The sequence below is a fragment of the Eulemur rufifrons genome, chromosome 30 (assembly GCF_041146395.1).
Source record: "Eulemur rufifrons isolate Redbay chromosome 30, OSU_ERuf_1, whole genome shotgun sequence".
Classification (NCBI taxonomy): Eukaryota; Metazoa; Chordata; class Mammalia; order Primates; family Lemuridae; genus Eulemur; species Eulemur rufifrons.
This window is the reverse complement of record NC_091012.1, coordinates 124,797,343-124,813,116: the sequence shown is the minus strand read 5'-3', so window position 1 is coordinate 124,813,116 and position 15,774 is coordinate 124,797,343. Positions and strand designations below refer to the sequence as shown.

Genomic DNA, 15,774 nt, shown 5'->3' with positions numbered 1-15,774 from the left:
ATTTCATTGTCTTCCAGCTACCATTATTGGAAGGTCTTCTGCTTGTCTTTGGTATTCTGAAGTTTTATCACCATGTGACTAAGTGTGAATTTATTTTTAATTATCCTGCTTGGGATTTCTTGGGTTTCTACATCTGAAGATTGGTGTTTTTTCATAATTTCTGAAACATTATCTCTTTGTATATTACCTTTTTTATTTTTGTTTTTTTTTTAGTTTTTTGAGACACAGTCTCACTCTGTTGCCCAGGCTAGAGTGCTGTGGGATCAGCCTAGCTCACAGCAACCTCAAACTCCTGGACTCAAGCGATCCTCCTGCCTCAGCCTCCCAAGTAGCTGGGACTACAGGCACACGCCACCATGCCTGGCTATGTATATTACCTTTTCCTTTATTATTTTTCTTCCTTCCTTCTGGAACTCCAGTTGAAACATATATTGGATCTTCTCACACTATGCTCCATTTCTCTTAACTGCTAATTAATATTTTCTATCATTTTGTCTTTTGTCCTATTTTGATAATTTATTCAGATCTATCTTCTAATTCTCTAATTTTCTCTTTAGTTCTATTAATATCTGCTGTTTCTAGCTTCAGCTGAGCTTCTACTTTAAGTAATAACTTTTTATTATTGAAACTTCTGTTTGATTTTCTTTCAAATCTGCTCTGGTCAGTTTTGATAGTGTCTTGTGCCCTTATTCCATAAACTCTACCTTTAATTCTTTGTACACAATAAATATCATTATTTATAATCTATCTCTGAGAGTCCCACTCTCTGTGGGGTTTTTTTCATGTCTTTTTTTGAAGTTTGATGTTCCTCTGACTGTCACTAATGATGGTTTGTTTCCCCATGCTTTTAGCGATTTTTTAAAAATTCTGAATTTGAAACTTTATGGCAGTTCTTTGAAGTCTATAAAGTGCATTCCTCCAAAGAAAATTTTTTTTTATTTTCTTCTGGTGGCTTTCTGTAGGCACTACCAAGGACCACTTTGAACTCTATTTTTGGCATAGGGTTTATTTTGGGCCACAGAGATTCAGGTGTAGATCTGTCCACATCCATGTGAGTTTGCTTATGTTTAGCTATTTCCAGGGAGTTTACTTTCACCAGTTCCATCTGCAGGATGGGCTTTTCCCAGTTGAACTTCTTGAAGATGTTGCTCTTTGGCTCTCCTACCTTCATGCAGGGGTCTCCAGTCTGACCTCACACACTGCTTGGGCTCTAGGCTTTGTCTCCTGTCCCCCACAGGAATGGCTCATTAAAGCCTGGCTCTAGAACAGCAGGAATCAGTAGATATCTCCAGAGTAAATACGGTCTCTATTTGTGCTTTCCTATCATTTCTGCCCTCCTAGGCATTCCCTTACTTTCTTATCACTACTCTGCACATTAAAACATTAAAATTGTTTTTTGACATTTAATGTGTTCTAAACATCTAGTCCAGCATATTGTTGCAAACACAAGTCCTGCTGTTAAAATATTAGTGTATGCCTTTACAGAAATTTTTTCTGTGCAGATGTATAATCTGTAAAATAAGAAAATGCCATGCATAGTGCTTTAAGATCTGTTGTGTCATTCAGCAGCAGTGTATTTTGAACATCTTTTTACGTGAATAAATGTGTCCGTAGTGTTGTGGGTGGGAAACAGACTCTGAGACAGAGATTTGTGTGCAGGAGGTTTTTTTAGGGAATGCTCTCAAAATCAATACCTGTGGGGGAAGGGAATAAGGTAGGATTAGGCAGAGGGGGAAGTTAGGCAATGGTGCAGTAGCCACAGGGGATCCGGCCCTGGAGCTGGCAGGGGCCTGCTGAGTTGTCCCAAATTGAAGAAAGAAGGCTGGGCCTTTATATTCCTGTGTAGTCTGATGTGGGATACCCCTGGGAAGGGGTAGGGGTGATTTTGGGCAAGGCAGCTGACTCCAACTGAGCGCAATTCCTGGAGCTAGCTGACAGAGGAAGGCTGTCAGCCTGTAGCACTCCAAGTATCTGGGAGTTTTCAGCAGGGATCTGGGCAGCACATCACAGAATCCATCACAGTTAGTTAGAGACATTTTTGGCTCCAAATAACAGAAAATCCAAACGACCCTCTTGCCTAACAAATAGTTAATTTTTCTCACTTAACATAAGGTATGCAGTAGATGATTGCTGGCATCAACAAGATCTGTCCCTTTTATTAGGAAGGCAAAAAAAACAAAACTTTCTCAAAAGCCCCCAGTAGACTTCTACAGATAGCTCATTGACTAGAACTGGATGAGGTCTAGCTATGTTGCCCAGGCCACTCCTAGCTACATGGGAAGGGGGGGAAAGTGGGATCAGGATTGTCATAATTTTGTGCCTGGAGTAGTGAATATTGCTGCCCTGAACAATATCTGGGTGCTGTTGGCATAGAAAAAGGAAGGAAAGAATATTGGAGACAAGCAGCAAACAGGGTATGCCACAAGATAGACCCCTACAAAATGATTTTGAATCATTACATGTGGATAGAACTTACTGAAACAATCCCCATATTGCTGGACACCGTGGTTGTTTCCTATACTTTGCTGTTATTCACTATGTTGCGATAAACGTCTTTGTCAGCCCATATCTCCGATCGTTTCCTCAGGATGAAATGCCAAATATGTAATTTCTGAACAGAGAGAATGTACCTTTTTAAGGATTTTGATACAGATTACCAAGATGTACCTGAGAAAGGTTCTATAAATTTATGTTTCCAGGAGCAGTAAATAAAGAGGCCTAGTTCCCCCAGATGTTTACCGACACTGGATATTAACATTCTTACTCATTTTTACCCGACTTATATTCTCAGAAAAGTACCATGTTTTAATTTGCATTTTTAATTACTTTTTATTCATCATATTTATTCAATTTCTGAATTATGATCCAAAATGGAGTTTGTATGGTTTTAGCTTTTTGGAAGTTGTTGAGATACTTAGCGTTTTGCTCTGTGCCGTAAGGGTTAATCACAGCAGGTCTGCAACTAGCCTCAGCTATTTGGACAAAGCTCCTGCTCCTGGTCAAAGCTCCTGGTCAAAGCATGAAACATATTGATTAATAGTGTCTCTATGTCACCATGAGTCCCAAGAGTTTCAGGGCAGTTTGACCCAGCTTGTCAGCACTGTTTATTGATAACAATGAGATTGAAGAGTTACACCTGGTCTTGATGTGCTACCTCCCCCCCTAAGACTGCCCACCACAGGGTTCTGCTGGTTTATATAGCGGACTGGCAAAATATTCATATAAACCTAGGTGACCAGCAAAATATAAACAACTTCAGCAAAGACTTCATTTTAGTCTCCCTAGTTCCGAAGCGTTCTGTGCACACATTAGTGGTTCCCAATCCAGGAGACTTCTGGCCTGGCCCTGCTGAGAGAGGACAATAGGGGTCTACACCTGGCCTCTCCAGACCCCTTGCTGGAAGTCATCTGCTGTGATATACAGCCTGACTTGCATGCTCTTAGTCTAGTGTGTCCTTCCTCTGTGATAAACTGTAGACTTGTAAGCTTTGTCATTTTGGGTCCTGTGAGTCTTCTTTAGCAATTGAACACTGTTTTTAAGTGCCACTGTTAGTGCGGCTGTATATCCAGGTTTTGTAAATGTTGCATGGGCACGAGACAAAAAAAGGTATATGGTCTGCTATGCATATTTCCATCTAAGACTTATTATTTGTATTATTAAATCAGTCTCTGTCCTTCGTATTTTGGCTTTATATCTTTCGATGTCATTTTATTCAGGAGTTTTTGGTCTCAAATTCTACCAATTTAAGTATTTTAATCTTTGGTTTCCCTTAATTTATGTCTGTTTTGTATACAGTATTTTCCTCATTCTTTTGCATTGATCTTTTTGTGCCATTGTGCAATTCTTTTAAACAACGTAGAATTGATTTTTTAAAAATCCAATCTGATATCACAAGAATGGAAAAACAAGCAAAAAACCAAACATTCAACCTAGGAATTTTTATTCTTAAATATGGGAGTAGATTCCATTTATATTTACCATTATATCTACTACATTTACTTTATTATGCTTCATCTTTTTCTATGCTATTTTTTTTTATTTATAGAGATGGGGTCTTGCTCTGTCACCCAGGCTGGAGTACAGTGGCATGATCATAGCTCACTGCAGCCTCTAACTCCTGGGCTCAAGTGATCCTCCTGCCTCAGCCTCCCAAGTGGCTGGGACTACAGGTGTGCATCACCAACCCTGGCTAATTTTGTTAAACTTTTTGTAAAAACAGGGTCTAGCTATGTTGCCCAGGCTGTTCTCAAACTCCTGGCCTCAAGCCATCTTCCCGCCTCAGCCTCCTGGAGTGCTGGGATTACAGGCATGAGCCACAGGGCCTGGTCTCTGTGCTGTTTTTTAATGCTTCTTTGCCATTTCCTTTGTTTTATGATTTTTTTACTTCTCTGAGTATTCTCTTGGCTTTTATCTTCACTGCTTTGAAAGGCATATGTACTCCTTTTATGACTATTAAGTATGACCTTTAAGCACTCTGTAAGTCTGGAGAAGAACACATACAAGGCGTTTTGAGAGCAAGCAAGTTATCAAAGACTACTAGGTCATGGCAAAATGATTCAGGAGCCAATTTTAAAAAGTCCCCACTAGCCATAATTGGGATAATTTGAGCATCAATAAAGATAATTGCAGTAGAATGAAACACATCAAATAAGTTTGCATCTGTGAGTTCATAATATTACCCAAAAAGGAACTTATTGTTTACCATTTTAAAAAAACATTGTTTTCTTTTAGAGCAGTTTATGGTACAAACTCTATTTGGAAAACTGCTAAATAAAATATTCAAGCAGAACAATAATTTTTTGTTTGTTTGTTTGTTTGTTTGTTTGCTTGTTTTGAGACAGAGTCTCTCTCTGTCACCTGGGCTAGAGTGCTGTGGTGTCAGCCTAGCTCACAGCAACCTTAAACTCCTGGGCTCCAGCGATCCTCCTGCCTCAGCCTCCCAAGTAGCTGGGGCTACAGGCATGCGCCACCATGCCCGGCTAATTATTTCTATATGTATATTTTTTAGTTGTCTAGCTAATTTCTTTCTGTTTTTTTTTTTTAGTAGAGACGGGGTCTTGCTCTTGCTCAGGCTGGTCTTGAACTCCTGACCTCGAGTGATCCTCCCGCCTCGGCCTCCCAGAGTGCTAGGATTATAGGCGTGAGCCACCACACCCGGCCAACAATAATTTTTTATTGTTATATAATATTTGTACCTATTTATGGGGTACATGTGATATTTTGTTACATGCATGAAATGTGTAATGATCAAGTCCGGGTATTTAGGTGAGAATTCATCACCTCTAGCATTTATCATTTCTATGTGTTGGGAACATTTCAAATCTTTTCTTCTAGCTACTTTGAAATATACAGTACATTGTTGTGAACTGTAGTCATCCTACTCTGCTGTCAAACATTAGAACTTATTCCTTCTATCTAATTGTGTATTGGTACCCATTAACCAACCTCTCCTCGTCGCCCCCCACCCCTGCAACCCTTCCTATCCTCTGGCAGCTGTCATTCGATTCTCTACCACCATGAGATCAACTTTTTTAGCTCCCACGTGAGTGAGAACATGTGATATTTGTCTGCATGTGCCTGGCTTATTTCACTTAACATAACGACCTCCAGTTCCACCCATGAGAAAAAAGAATAATTTTAAAAAGCATTCTGTGGCCTATATTTCTTAAATTGTCAGAATTTAAATGAAATGGTAACATTTTAGTTCCTCCTGATTCAGCCAAGTTGAGCTCACTTTTATTTTCCTCCCTCCTTGTTAATAAAATCTTAGATTTAGATACAGATGAATTATTTAGACTTTGAAAAATTGCCTGTGTAGTTTTTGTACGAGGTTCCCATTTTTCAACTCTGTGAGTTTTTTGATCTCTTGTTATTGCGGTGTATATTTTTACTAGGTTTTCTTCAAGAAGTGGGGCATTGATGATGTTTTTTTAACCCTGGCAGCATAACAGTTTAGAGCATGGGCTCAGATCACACTGCCTAGGCTCAATCCCAGGCTCAATAAATTATCTAGCCTCCCAGGGCTTCAGTTTTCTCATCTGTAAAATGAGGATAAGAATTCCTGTCTTACAGAGTTGTTCATGGAGTCAATGACTCAAGATACATATATGAAGTACTTAGAACAGTGCCTTTCACATGGTGTGTGTTTAATACATGTTAGCTATTGTGAAATTGTGAAAGATTGTTTGGCAGAGTGTAAGAATCTCTTCAGTTATAATCATTTTCTCCAAAAAGTCTAGCTGTTCCTCCATTTTCTTCTGAAAGCTAATGTTGCAGAGACATCTGAAACCAAACTGGCTTTGTTCCCTTATAGCAAAGTGGTTGGGAGCTCTGGGGTTAGACTGCCTTGGTTTGTATTCTGGCTCTCCAAATTATTAGATGTGTGACCTTGGGCAAGTTACTTAACCTCTCTGATCCTTACTATTGTCATCTGTAATGTGGGGCAACTCATAGACCCTGCTTGTTGTGGACCCTTTGCATTTGTTGGCCAAACCATCCTTCCTCCCTTTTATCTGTTTGTTGTTTCTTTCCACTCCGACCTGTGAACTCTGCTGGGACTTCCAATCACAGGAGCCTCACCCCCTGACCAATGATCTTACTCCATTCCCATGGCCACTGTGCTGGATCGAAGTGTTGAGCACGTAGCATGGAGACAGCCAGAGTCCTTCTCTGGGGAAACCAGGAGGGAGACTCTCTGTCTCTCTCTCCCTCTCTCTCTCCCTCCCTTTCCTGGGGTTCCTGAGCTAGGATAAGTTGAGCCCAGGGCTGCCAGTGCCACATGTGGAGGAGGAAGCCTGTCTGCAGTAGGAGAGGCTCAAGTAGGTGCCGAACACGAGGCAAGCCTCAGAAAAGGATGATTTGTTTTCTCCCGTCTTAATGATGGCAGGACTTTTGCGTCTCCTGGCTGGGAACAGCGAGTGTCTGTATGTTGGCGCTCCATTCGCTGTTCTCCGTGTCTGTCATCTCTGATCTGTCTCTCTCCTTCACTCTGAATGTTGGAGTCCCTCGGGGCTTGGCCGCGGGAGGAAGTACTGATCACAGCAGCAGCTGACTCCTTGTGCTACTCCCACCCCTCCTGGGCCATACAAGGCACAGGGGAGTCTTAAGCCACTGGCTGCCCCGAGCCCAGCCGCTTTCTACAGGCCACCCGAGGGAAGGGGTTTCTGCCCTTTCCGGGTCCCCTTTGTCTCGCTAGCAGCGGTGCTGGCAGGTACACGCGATATATGACTTATCGGTGACACGGACTTCATGCAAAGCCAGAGGGAGAAGCAACAGCTCTACAGCGTCCCAGAGCCCCTGCTGTGGGACCAGCAGTGTCCAAAGGCATCACCTGGGAGCTTGCTGGAAGGCGGACTCTCAGGTCCCGTCCTGGAGCCCCATCAGAATGAGCATTTCCGCAACATCCCAGGGTGATTTGTGTGCTCATAGTTTGAGAAACTCTGTTTCAGAGCACAGCCCCAGTTCAACCCTTTTATTCTTTATTATTATTATTATTTCAGCATATTATGGGGGTACAAACGCCTTAGTTACATATATTGCCTTTGCCCCACCCGAGTCAGAGCTACAAGCTCGCCCATCCCCCAGACAGTGCGCACCGCACCCATTAGGTGTGAATTTACCCATCCCCTCCTCCCCCTCCCACCTGCCCGACACCCAATGAATGCCACTTCCATATGTGCACAACCCACAAAGTCATTCTTTACAGTAAAAACCCCAGAAGTTCTCAGAAGACCAGTTCATGTAATGCTCTGACTCTCTTTAGTACTTATACTTCACTTTCACTTAAATGTTCCCCTTAATATGTCACAACCATAAAGCGGGGACTCCACTGCCAGGGCTCCTAGAAGCCAGGTATGCACACTTCAGACTCCACTGAACTGTGACTTCGTTTAATTCTACTTGGTCTCTTTTGCGGCGTCCTTGGCCTGCTTCACCTTTCCAAGGATCCCAAAACTTGACATACTTACGGGAGCAGTTTCTGTTTTGTTCTTCTGTCCATAAGAATCACTGATTTGAATGCTTTCCCCAAAGTTTAGAAACTTAACTCATTTTGTTTCTACCCACAAATCTTCATATATTTTCTTTGCCCAATATTGCAGCAATATTGCGCACCCAACAGTAGCCAAATATCAATGGCTGATGGTGACCATATATCATTGAAATGGTTAATCTCATTTTATGCTCATCATAACTGCATGAGGTAGGTCTGACTGTTCCTTTTACGGATGAGGAAACTCACTATGGAGTAATGGGTGGGAGTTGGGCTCTTTCTCTTTAGGAGACTTTACCATTCTCATGGCAAAATATTATTTGTACCATGATGGGTGTATGGAGATTCATTATACTATTTTGTCTATTTTTATGTTTGCTTGACTATTTCCATAAGGAAAAAGTACATAAAGCAAAATAAATACATACTATCTGTAATAATGGTTGACTGTCCAATGTCTCTCCTATTCTGACCTCTCTTCTGAGCTTCATCCAGATTCATATATCCAGTGGCTTTTTTGACCTCTTCACTCTTGTGCGGCTCACAGGCATCTGAGGCCTAATTTTATTGTGCCTAAACCCACACTCCTGCTATATTCCCTCCCCAAAATGCTCTTCTACCCGTCTTAATTCATGGCACCATCACATGCCCTGTGCTCAGGTTGGAAACCCAGGAGTTGTTTTGGGTCAGCCCCTCTCCAGCACCTCGTATTCCCAATCCGTCACCACGTTCTGCCCATCTTAACCTCCAGAGCACATCTTCACTCCATCCATTTATTTCTGCAGTGTCAGCCACCACCATTGTCCAAGGTACCCTTCGCATTGCCCTGGCCCCCTCAGTGAGCCTCCCAATTCTATCCTTGCCTCCCTTCAGGGACCAGATGACCTTTTAAAACATAAATTACATCAGTCCCCTACTGAGTTAGAGCCCTTCAATGACTTCCCAGTTCCCTTAGGATAAAATACAAACTCCTTTTTCTTTTTTTTTTTAATTTTTTTGGAGACAGAGTCTCGCTCTTTTTGCCCTGGCTAGAGTGCCGTGGCATCAGCCTAGCTCACAGCAACCTCAAACTCTTGGGCTTAAGCAATCCTCCTGCCTCGGCCTCCCGAGTAGCTGGGACCACAGGCATGTGCCACCATGCCCGGCTAATTTTTTTTTCTCTATGTATTTTTAGTTGTCCAGCTAATTTCTTTCTATTTTTAGTAGAGACGGGGTCTCGCTCTTGCTCAGGCTGGTCTCAAACTCCTGACCTCGAGCGATCCTCCCGCCTCGGCCTCCCAGAGTGCTAGGATTACAGGCGTGAGCCACCGCGCCCGGCCAATACAAACTCCTCGTGGTCCCTTCCATGGCCCATTGTGATCTGGCCTTGGTTCCTGTCCCGTCTCGTCTTGCACCACATTCCCGGCCTTCCTTACCCCCACCACGCAGCCTGATCCTCTTTGTCTCTCGGCTGCCCTACGCTCTTTTCTGCTGCTCTTTCCTGGTCATCTCTTCCTCGTCTTTACCTCCCCAGCTATGTGCCCCTTCTTTAGAGAGGCCTTGCCTAAGCGCCCAGTCAGAACTGGCTTCACCCCGGCAAGCTTCTTTATAGTGCCTGGTTCATGTGTGGCAACCATCACAATTTGAAATTATGTACTAATGTGTGTTTAAGGGTTAAATGGCTGCCTGCCACACTGCCAGGATGGAGAATGTGAAGGCTTTTACAGCCAGCACCTAGCACAGTGAGTGGCACGTAGTAGATGTTCACTAAGCATCTGGTGAAGAACTGATTCTCTTTGTCATTTTCACCTGTATTCTGGGACGGCATCTCAAGGATGTCTTCCATATCAGCGAGTGAATTTTCTACAACATCCTTTCCATTCTTTACCAAGTACAATGTGGTTTTAATTCTGCTTTTGCCCTTGGCATTTTCTTACAGTCTGTCTTTGAGTCATCTACCTTTTTAACTTGTGCTTTTTCCTCTACCTCTGACCTTTTGCTTCTTGTGCACAGAGGTCATGATTATTTGCAATCTTTTAAAGGTGCTAAATAGTTTGACTTTTTCTTTCAGCTCTAAAAGCAAATAATTTTCAGAAGTATTTCCTTTCTCTGAGTCTTTCCAACTATTTCTTTTATGCCATAAATAGTCTTTCTTTTTTTGTGTGACAGAGTCTCACTCTGTTGCCCGGGCTAGAGTGCCGTGGTATCAGCCCAGCTCACAGCAACCTCAAACTCCTGGGCTTAGGCGATCCTGTTGCTTCAGCCTCCAGAGTAGCTGGGACTACAGGCACGCACCACCATGCCCGGCTAATTTTTTCTATATATTTTTAGCTGTCCAAATCATTTCTTTCTATTTTTTAGTAGAGATGGGGTCTCGCTCTTGCTCAGGCTGGTCTCAAACTCCTGACCTCGAGCGATCCACCCACGTCGGCCTCTCAGAGTGCTAGGATTACAGGCGTGATCCACCGCACCCGGCCCATAAATAGTCTTTGTTGGTAGACCTCAATTTGTTTTTTCTCTTAATTCATACACAAGTAAGGGAAAACCCTTCCAGACTCTGTGTCAATAAGACAGTGTGTGGGTTGCCCTTAGTCCCAACTTATATCTCCTTGGGTAGTGGTTCCACCCCCTTGAGAAATCTGCAGCCAGAAAGTGGGCAGGTTGAGGGGTATGGCTTCCAGTGCACATTTCAGTTGCTAAGTGGCTTTTCCTCATTGTGCCACCTTGCAGTCTTAGTGGTATCTTCTTCCTCTCATCCTCTCCTTCTCTGGTACTAGAAGCCAGTGGTAGTAAGTGGACCAGTTCTTCCTGTCTCTGCGGTCACCTCCAATGAGTGAGTGACGAGGAGGAAATGCTCTATACCATGGCCAGTCTGCCCTCACTTCCAGCCCAGTTGGTTACTGGGATTGTTCTGTCTAGATTGTTCTGTCTACCAGTGGGTAGATGGAGCTGGGCGGGTAGCAAAGGGCAAAACTCATGAACAAAACTGCCTGCCTCATAGTACAGCTCCTGGGAACCACGAGATAAATGCCCAGGCTTCTGGCTGGTGAAGGCTGGAAGCTCTGGGTCAGAACACAGTTGGTGGAGCAAAAACAACGTACCTTTTTTTTTTTTTTTTTTTTGAGACAGAGTCTCACTCTGTTGCCCGGGCTAGAGTGCCGTGGCATCAGCCTAGCTCACAGCAACCTCAAACTCCTGGGCTCAAGTGATCCTCCTGCCTCAGCCTACCGAGTAGCTGGGACTACAGGCATGCGCCATCATGCCTGGCTAATTTTTTCTATATATATTTTTAGCTGTCCAAATCATTTCTTTCTATTTTTAGTAGAGATGAGGTCTCGCTCTTGCTCAGGCTGGTCTCGAATTCCTGACCTCGAGGGATCCTCCTGCCTCGGCCTCCCAGAGTGCTAGGATTACAGGCGTGAGCCACTGCGCCCGGCCCAATGTACCTTTAAAAAAAAAAAATCTTTCTCCAGTTGCTACTTTCATGAAGGGAAGCCTGGGTATTCCATAAGTGAAGTATGGATCAGCTTTTCTCAGTCTAACTTAATTTGCCTTAAAATTATTTTCAAGGTTGCTCACAATTTTATGTTGTCTGTCAATCTCTATTTTAATGGGTTTTTCATTTTTTTTCCTATAAGATCATGAGAAATTTTAGTGAAGAGTTGTGAGGTGTTTCACCAGGGAGGTGGGGGAGGGCTGTAAGATCCAATTTTTTTCTTATCCTCTTTTCACAAAGTGATCTGCAGATCCACAGAATATTCATGAATATGATTTTGCTTTTGCTTGACATCTGCTCCCATAGCTCTGTCAGTGAGGAATTCATCATTCCCAAAGCATTCCATATGCTTTTCAACTCTGCATTTACCCATGCAATTTCCCCTGGCATAATTCCTCTTCATTTTTGGCTGCAAGCAACGTAAGAACAGGATGTTTCGACCCTCTCCTTGTTTTGAACCTGAGGACACTGTGACTCCATGTTTTTAAGTACGAACATTTTAATCAGAATTACACCAACACTGATGAAATTTTATGAAGACTGTATTTCCCTGAGCAAACTCAAATCAACTTAATTTGTTGATATCAACTTTCTATATAATGCAGGGAAAATGTTTCTAGTATTGTTTTCATTCATTTTTACTTTACTGAAATTATTTTCATCTGGAAAATTCTTATTCTTGTAAATGCTGCCATAAGGATTTGTTTTAAAGTTTGTCCAAATAAAATTTTTCAAATTTTAACTTTTTAAAAAAAATATGGAACACTTCACGAATTTGTGTCATCTTTGCACAGGGGCCATGCTAATCTTCTCTGTATTGTTCCAATTTTAGTATATGTGCTGCTGAAGCGAGCACTAAATTTTAACTTCTTGCAAGTGAGTGAGTTTACCATTATGGTAATTATTTCTACCAATTTCTCATGGTGCAAATTTTGCAAGCCTACGTTTTGTCAAGATGATGTGATTCTTCTGGTAGTTTTTAGTCAATAAAAACAAAATGTAGCAGACATTAGTGGTGACCTACGCATTCCCCTTGGCACTCGCTGTTCAGGACACAAGAATGGTGGTTGGCTTCTGAGAGAAAACACCTGCATCTCTCCACCTGAGGGCTCTCAGCCCGCCACCTGAAGTGCTGGGGAGTTAATGTCCCTGGGAATAGCCCTAAACCAATGACCAACAGGAGGTGGAGGATGAACGCCCCCAGCTTTCTCATCTCGCTGGTGGGTTGACTCTGAGGTATGTTCTCTGCTGTCTTCCTGTTCCCTGGGGGAGACTGAACCCAGTTGCTCCCAGTGGAAAGCTGCTTGATAGTGTGCCCTTTATTGACTTCCTTCCCACCCCTATCTCATGTCCCCACTCTGCTACTACTGGTGCTTCTTGGAATGACCTCTCAACAAATTCTTTTTTTTTTTTTTTTTTGAGACAGAGTCTCGCTCTGTCACTCCGGCTAGAATGCAGCGGAGTCATCACAGCTCACAGCAACTCAAACTCTTGGGCTGAAGCGATCCTCCTGCCTCAGGCTCTCGAGTAGCTGGGACTACAGGAGTGTGCCACCACCTCCAGGTCATTTTTTCTATTTTTAGTAGAGACGGGTCTCCCTGTTGCTCAGGCTGGTCTCGAACTTCTGAGCTCGAGAGATCCTCCCCACTCGGCCTCCCAGAGTGCAGGATTACAGGCGTGAGCCACTGGGCTGGCCTGGAGTGACCTCTCATTCTCGCCCAACCTAAGACTACAAATGTAATCGTATAATGTTTTTGCCAATGCCAGTTTTGCTGTATTGATATTTTTACCAAGTTTATTTTTTCCATAGTCAGTATTTTTTAAATTATCAGAGTTGAAAATGTTCTTATTGAGATTTTAAAATGAGTCTTCGGCCGGGCGTGGTGGCTCACACCTGTAATCCTAGCACTCTGGGAGGCCAAGGGGGGGTGGATCATTTGAGCTCAGGAGTTCGAGACCAGCCTGAGCAAGAGCGAGACCCCATCTCTACTAAAAATAGAAGGAAATTATCTGGACAGCTAAAAATATACACAGAACAAATTAGCCGGGCATGGTGGCACATGCCTGTAGTCCCAGCTACTCAGGAGGCTGAGGCAGGAGGATCGCTTGAGCCCAGGAGTTTGAGGTTGCTGTGAGCTAGGCTGACGCCACGGCACTCTAGCCCGGGCAACAGAGCAAGACTGTTTCAAAAAAAAAAAAATTTGATTTTTAATCATCTTGCTCCATCAGTATAATTCCCATCTCTTTTGTTTCCTCTAAATTGTTTTATTTGCTTTCTGCATTTAATGAAATTTAACTATATGATTTTTTTTTTTTTTTTTTTTTGAGACAGGGTCTCACTCTGTCACCTGGGCTAGAGTGCAGTGGAGTCATCATAACTCACCGTAACCTCAAACTCCCGGGCTCAAGCGATCCTCCTGCCTCAGCCTCCCGAGTAGCTGGGACTACAGGCACATGCCACCACGCCTGCCTAATTTTTCTTTTCTTTTCTTTTTTTTGCAGAGACGTGGTCTCGCTCTTGCTCAGGCTGGTCTCAAACTTCTGACCTCAAGCAGTCCTCCCACCTTAGCCTCCTAGAGTGCTAGGATTACAGGTGTGAGCCGAGGCACCTGGCCTGACTAAATGATTTTTCTTAATCACCTCAATAATTCAAGATACTTAGTCATCATTTGGAATAGTATACTCAAGTATGACAAGTATAAATTGATGAAGAATCCCTTAAAAGCCATAATGTTGTTAAACTGATTTAACATTGTTTCCCCCCCAACCATGCTTGACTAGCTTTAAAAAAAAGAAAAAGCCACAATGAAATGCCAAATACCATTGAAAAAAACATAAATGACATGAACAGGAATTCACAGAACATATATGGCAAACAGATGTGAAAAATTGCTCAACACTCAGAAATTAAAATACAATTTCCACCTGTTAGATTGCTAATGCTTTGTCTATTTCTGTATTAAGTTTAAAACCCAACGCTGGTGAAGATGTGGTGAGAAACTCATATTCACTGCTGATGCAGGTATCATATTCTACAACTTTCCTGGAGCTCAATCTAGCAACACTTGGCAGGGATTTAAATAATTCATTTTTTAATTCCATTTTTAGAAAACTATATTAAGGGTGAGGTGGCTCATGCCTGTAATCCCAGCACTTTGGGAGGCTGAGGTGGGAGGATCACTTGAGGCCAGGATTTGAGACCAGCCTGAGCAACATAGCTAGACCCTGTCTCTACAAAAAGGAAAAAAAGAAAAGTACATTAAAGAAATAATCAGAGTGTAGATAATATACATATAAACAAATTTAAAAGAACTTTAAAAATGTGGTAGTTCTCACAATAGGGGCATGGTTAGATAAATTACAGTTTGGCCATATTCTGGAACACTAATCACTTAAAAATACTATTTTCAAAGAAATTTTAATGGCTTATGAAATTGTCTCTAGTAAAATCTTATATGAAAATACAGGATACAAAACTACATATATAAAACTATAATTACACTGATCTCAATAACACACTGATCCCTCAGGGGCAGTTAGAAAACCTGTGTATGGGTCACACTTTCCTGTTTCTTTGCATGTCCTGTTTCTTTCAGAAAATAAATTGCAGCAACTCTAGAGCATATTGCCCCACCCCCAATCCAGAGGGTGGTAGTTTTTGCTGTTTTGTGATTTGTTGTGTAGTGGTTTGCCGGGACTAATTCTGTGGCATCTGTCCCCACCCCCCACCCCCCACCTCAGTGTACAACTACTGATGTCTTTGTTCAGTTTTTTTTTTTTTTAATTCTTGTTTTCATTTTTAAGCCTGGGTTCTCAGGGATTACCCCTGAATCAACATTGCTTAGTGATAAGCCAATGATTGGTCAGAAGTTGTGTTTAAATACCTTGACCCAGTAAAGTGTCCACCCTTTGCGGCTGAATGTGTGTGGCCTGGGGAATGCATTCAAAGTTTGAGCAGTTTCCAAGTGTATTCCAGCTCTTATTTTCTGTGTTTGCAAGGCTTCACACCCGGCTAGGGAAAAGTAGCTTGCTAAGGCCCTTTTAGGTCTCTTCTTGGGTACACAAAGCCCTGTGCAAAAGCACAACCTTCTGGACCACCAGGGATAACTATCAATGCCCTAGGATGTATCAACGCCCACTTTGGATGTCTCATTCTCAAGCTTCTGTTAAATTGCTGGCTACTCTGTCTGCCAGTCTATTGCTAGCCCAAATCAGTATTGACACGCCAGGCTAGCTGCAGCGTTGGCCACACTGAAATCCCGTATTCTTGGGCTTCTCCGCACTGTGCTCCAAATAAAGTCAGCCCCCT

The 15,774-nt window shown here is 42.7% G+C and overlaps 1 non-coding gene across 1 annotated transcript; it reads right to left on the bottom strand.

Annotated features, from left to right (window-relative positions):
- Nucleotides 1-12,216: 12,216 nt before the first annotated feature.
- Nucleotides 12,217-12,321, bottom strand: LOC138379244 (U6 spliceosomal RNA). The gene has a single exon (XR_011232026.1). It is a non-coding gene; the product is annotated as a U6 spliceosomal RNA (small nuclear RNA).
- Between the last annotated feature and the right edge of the window lie 3,453 nt (nt 12,322-15,774).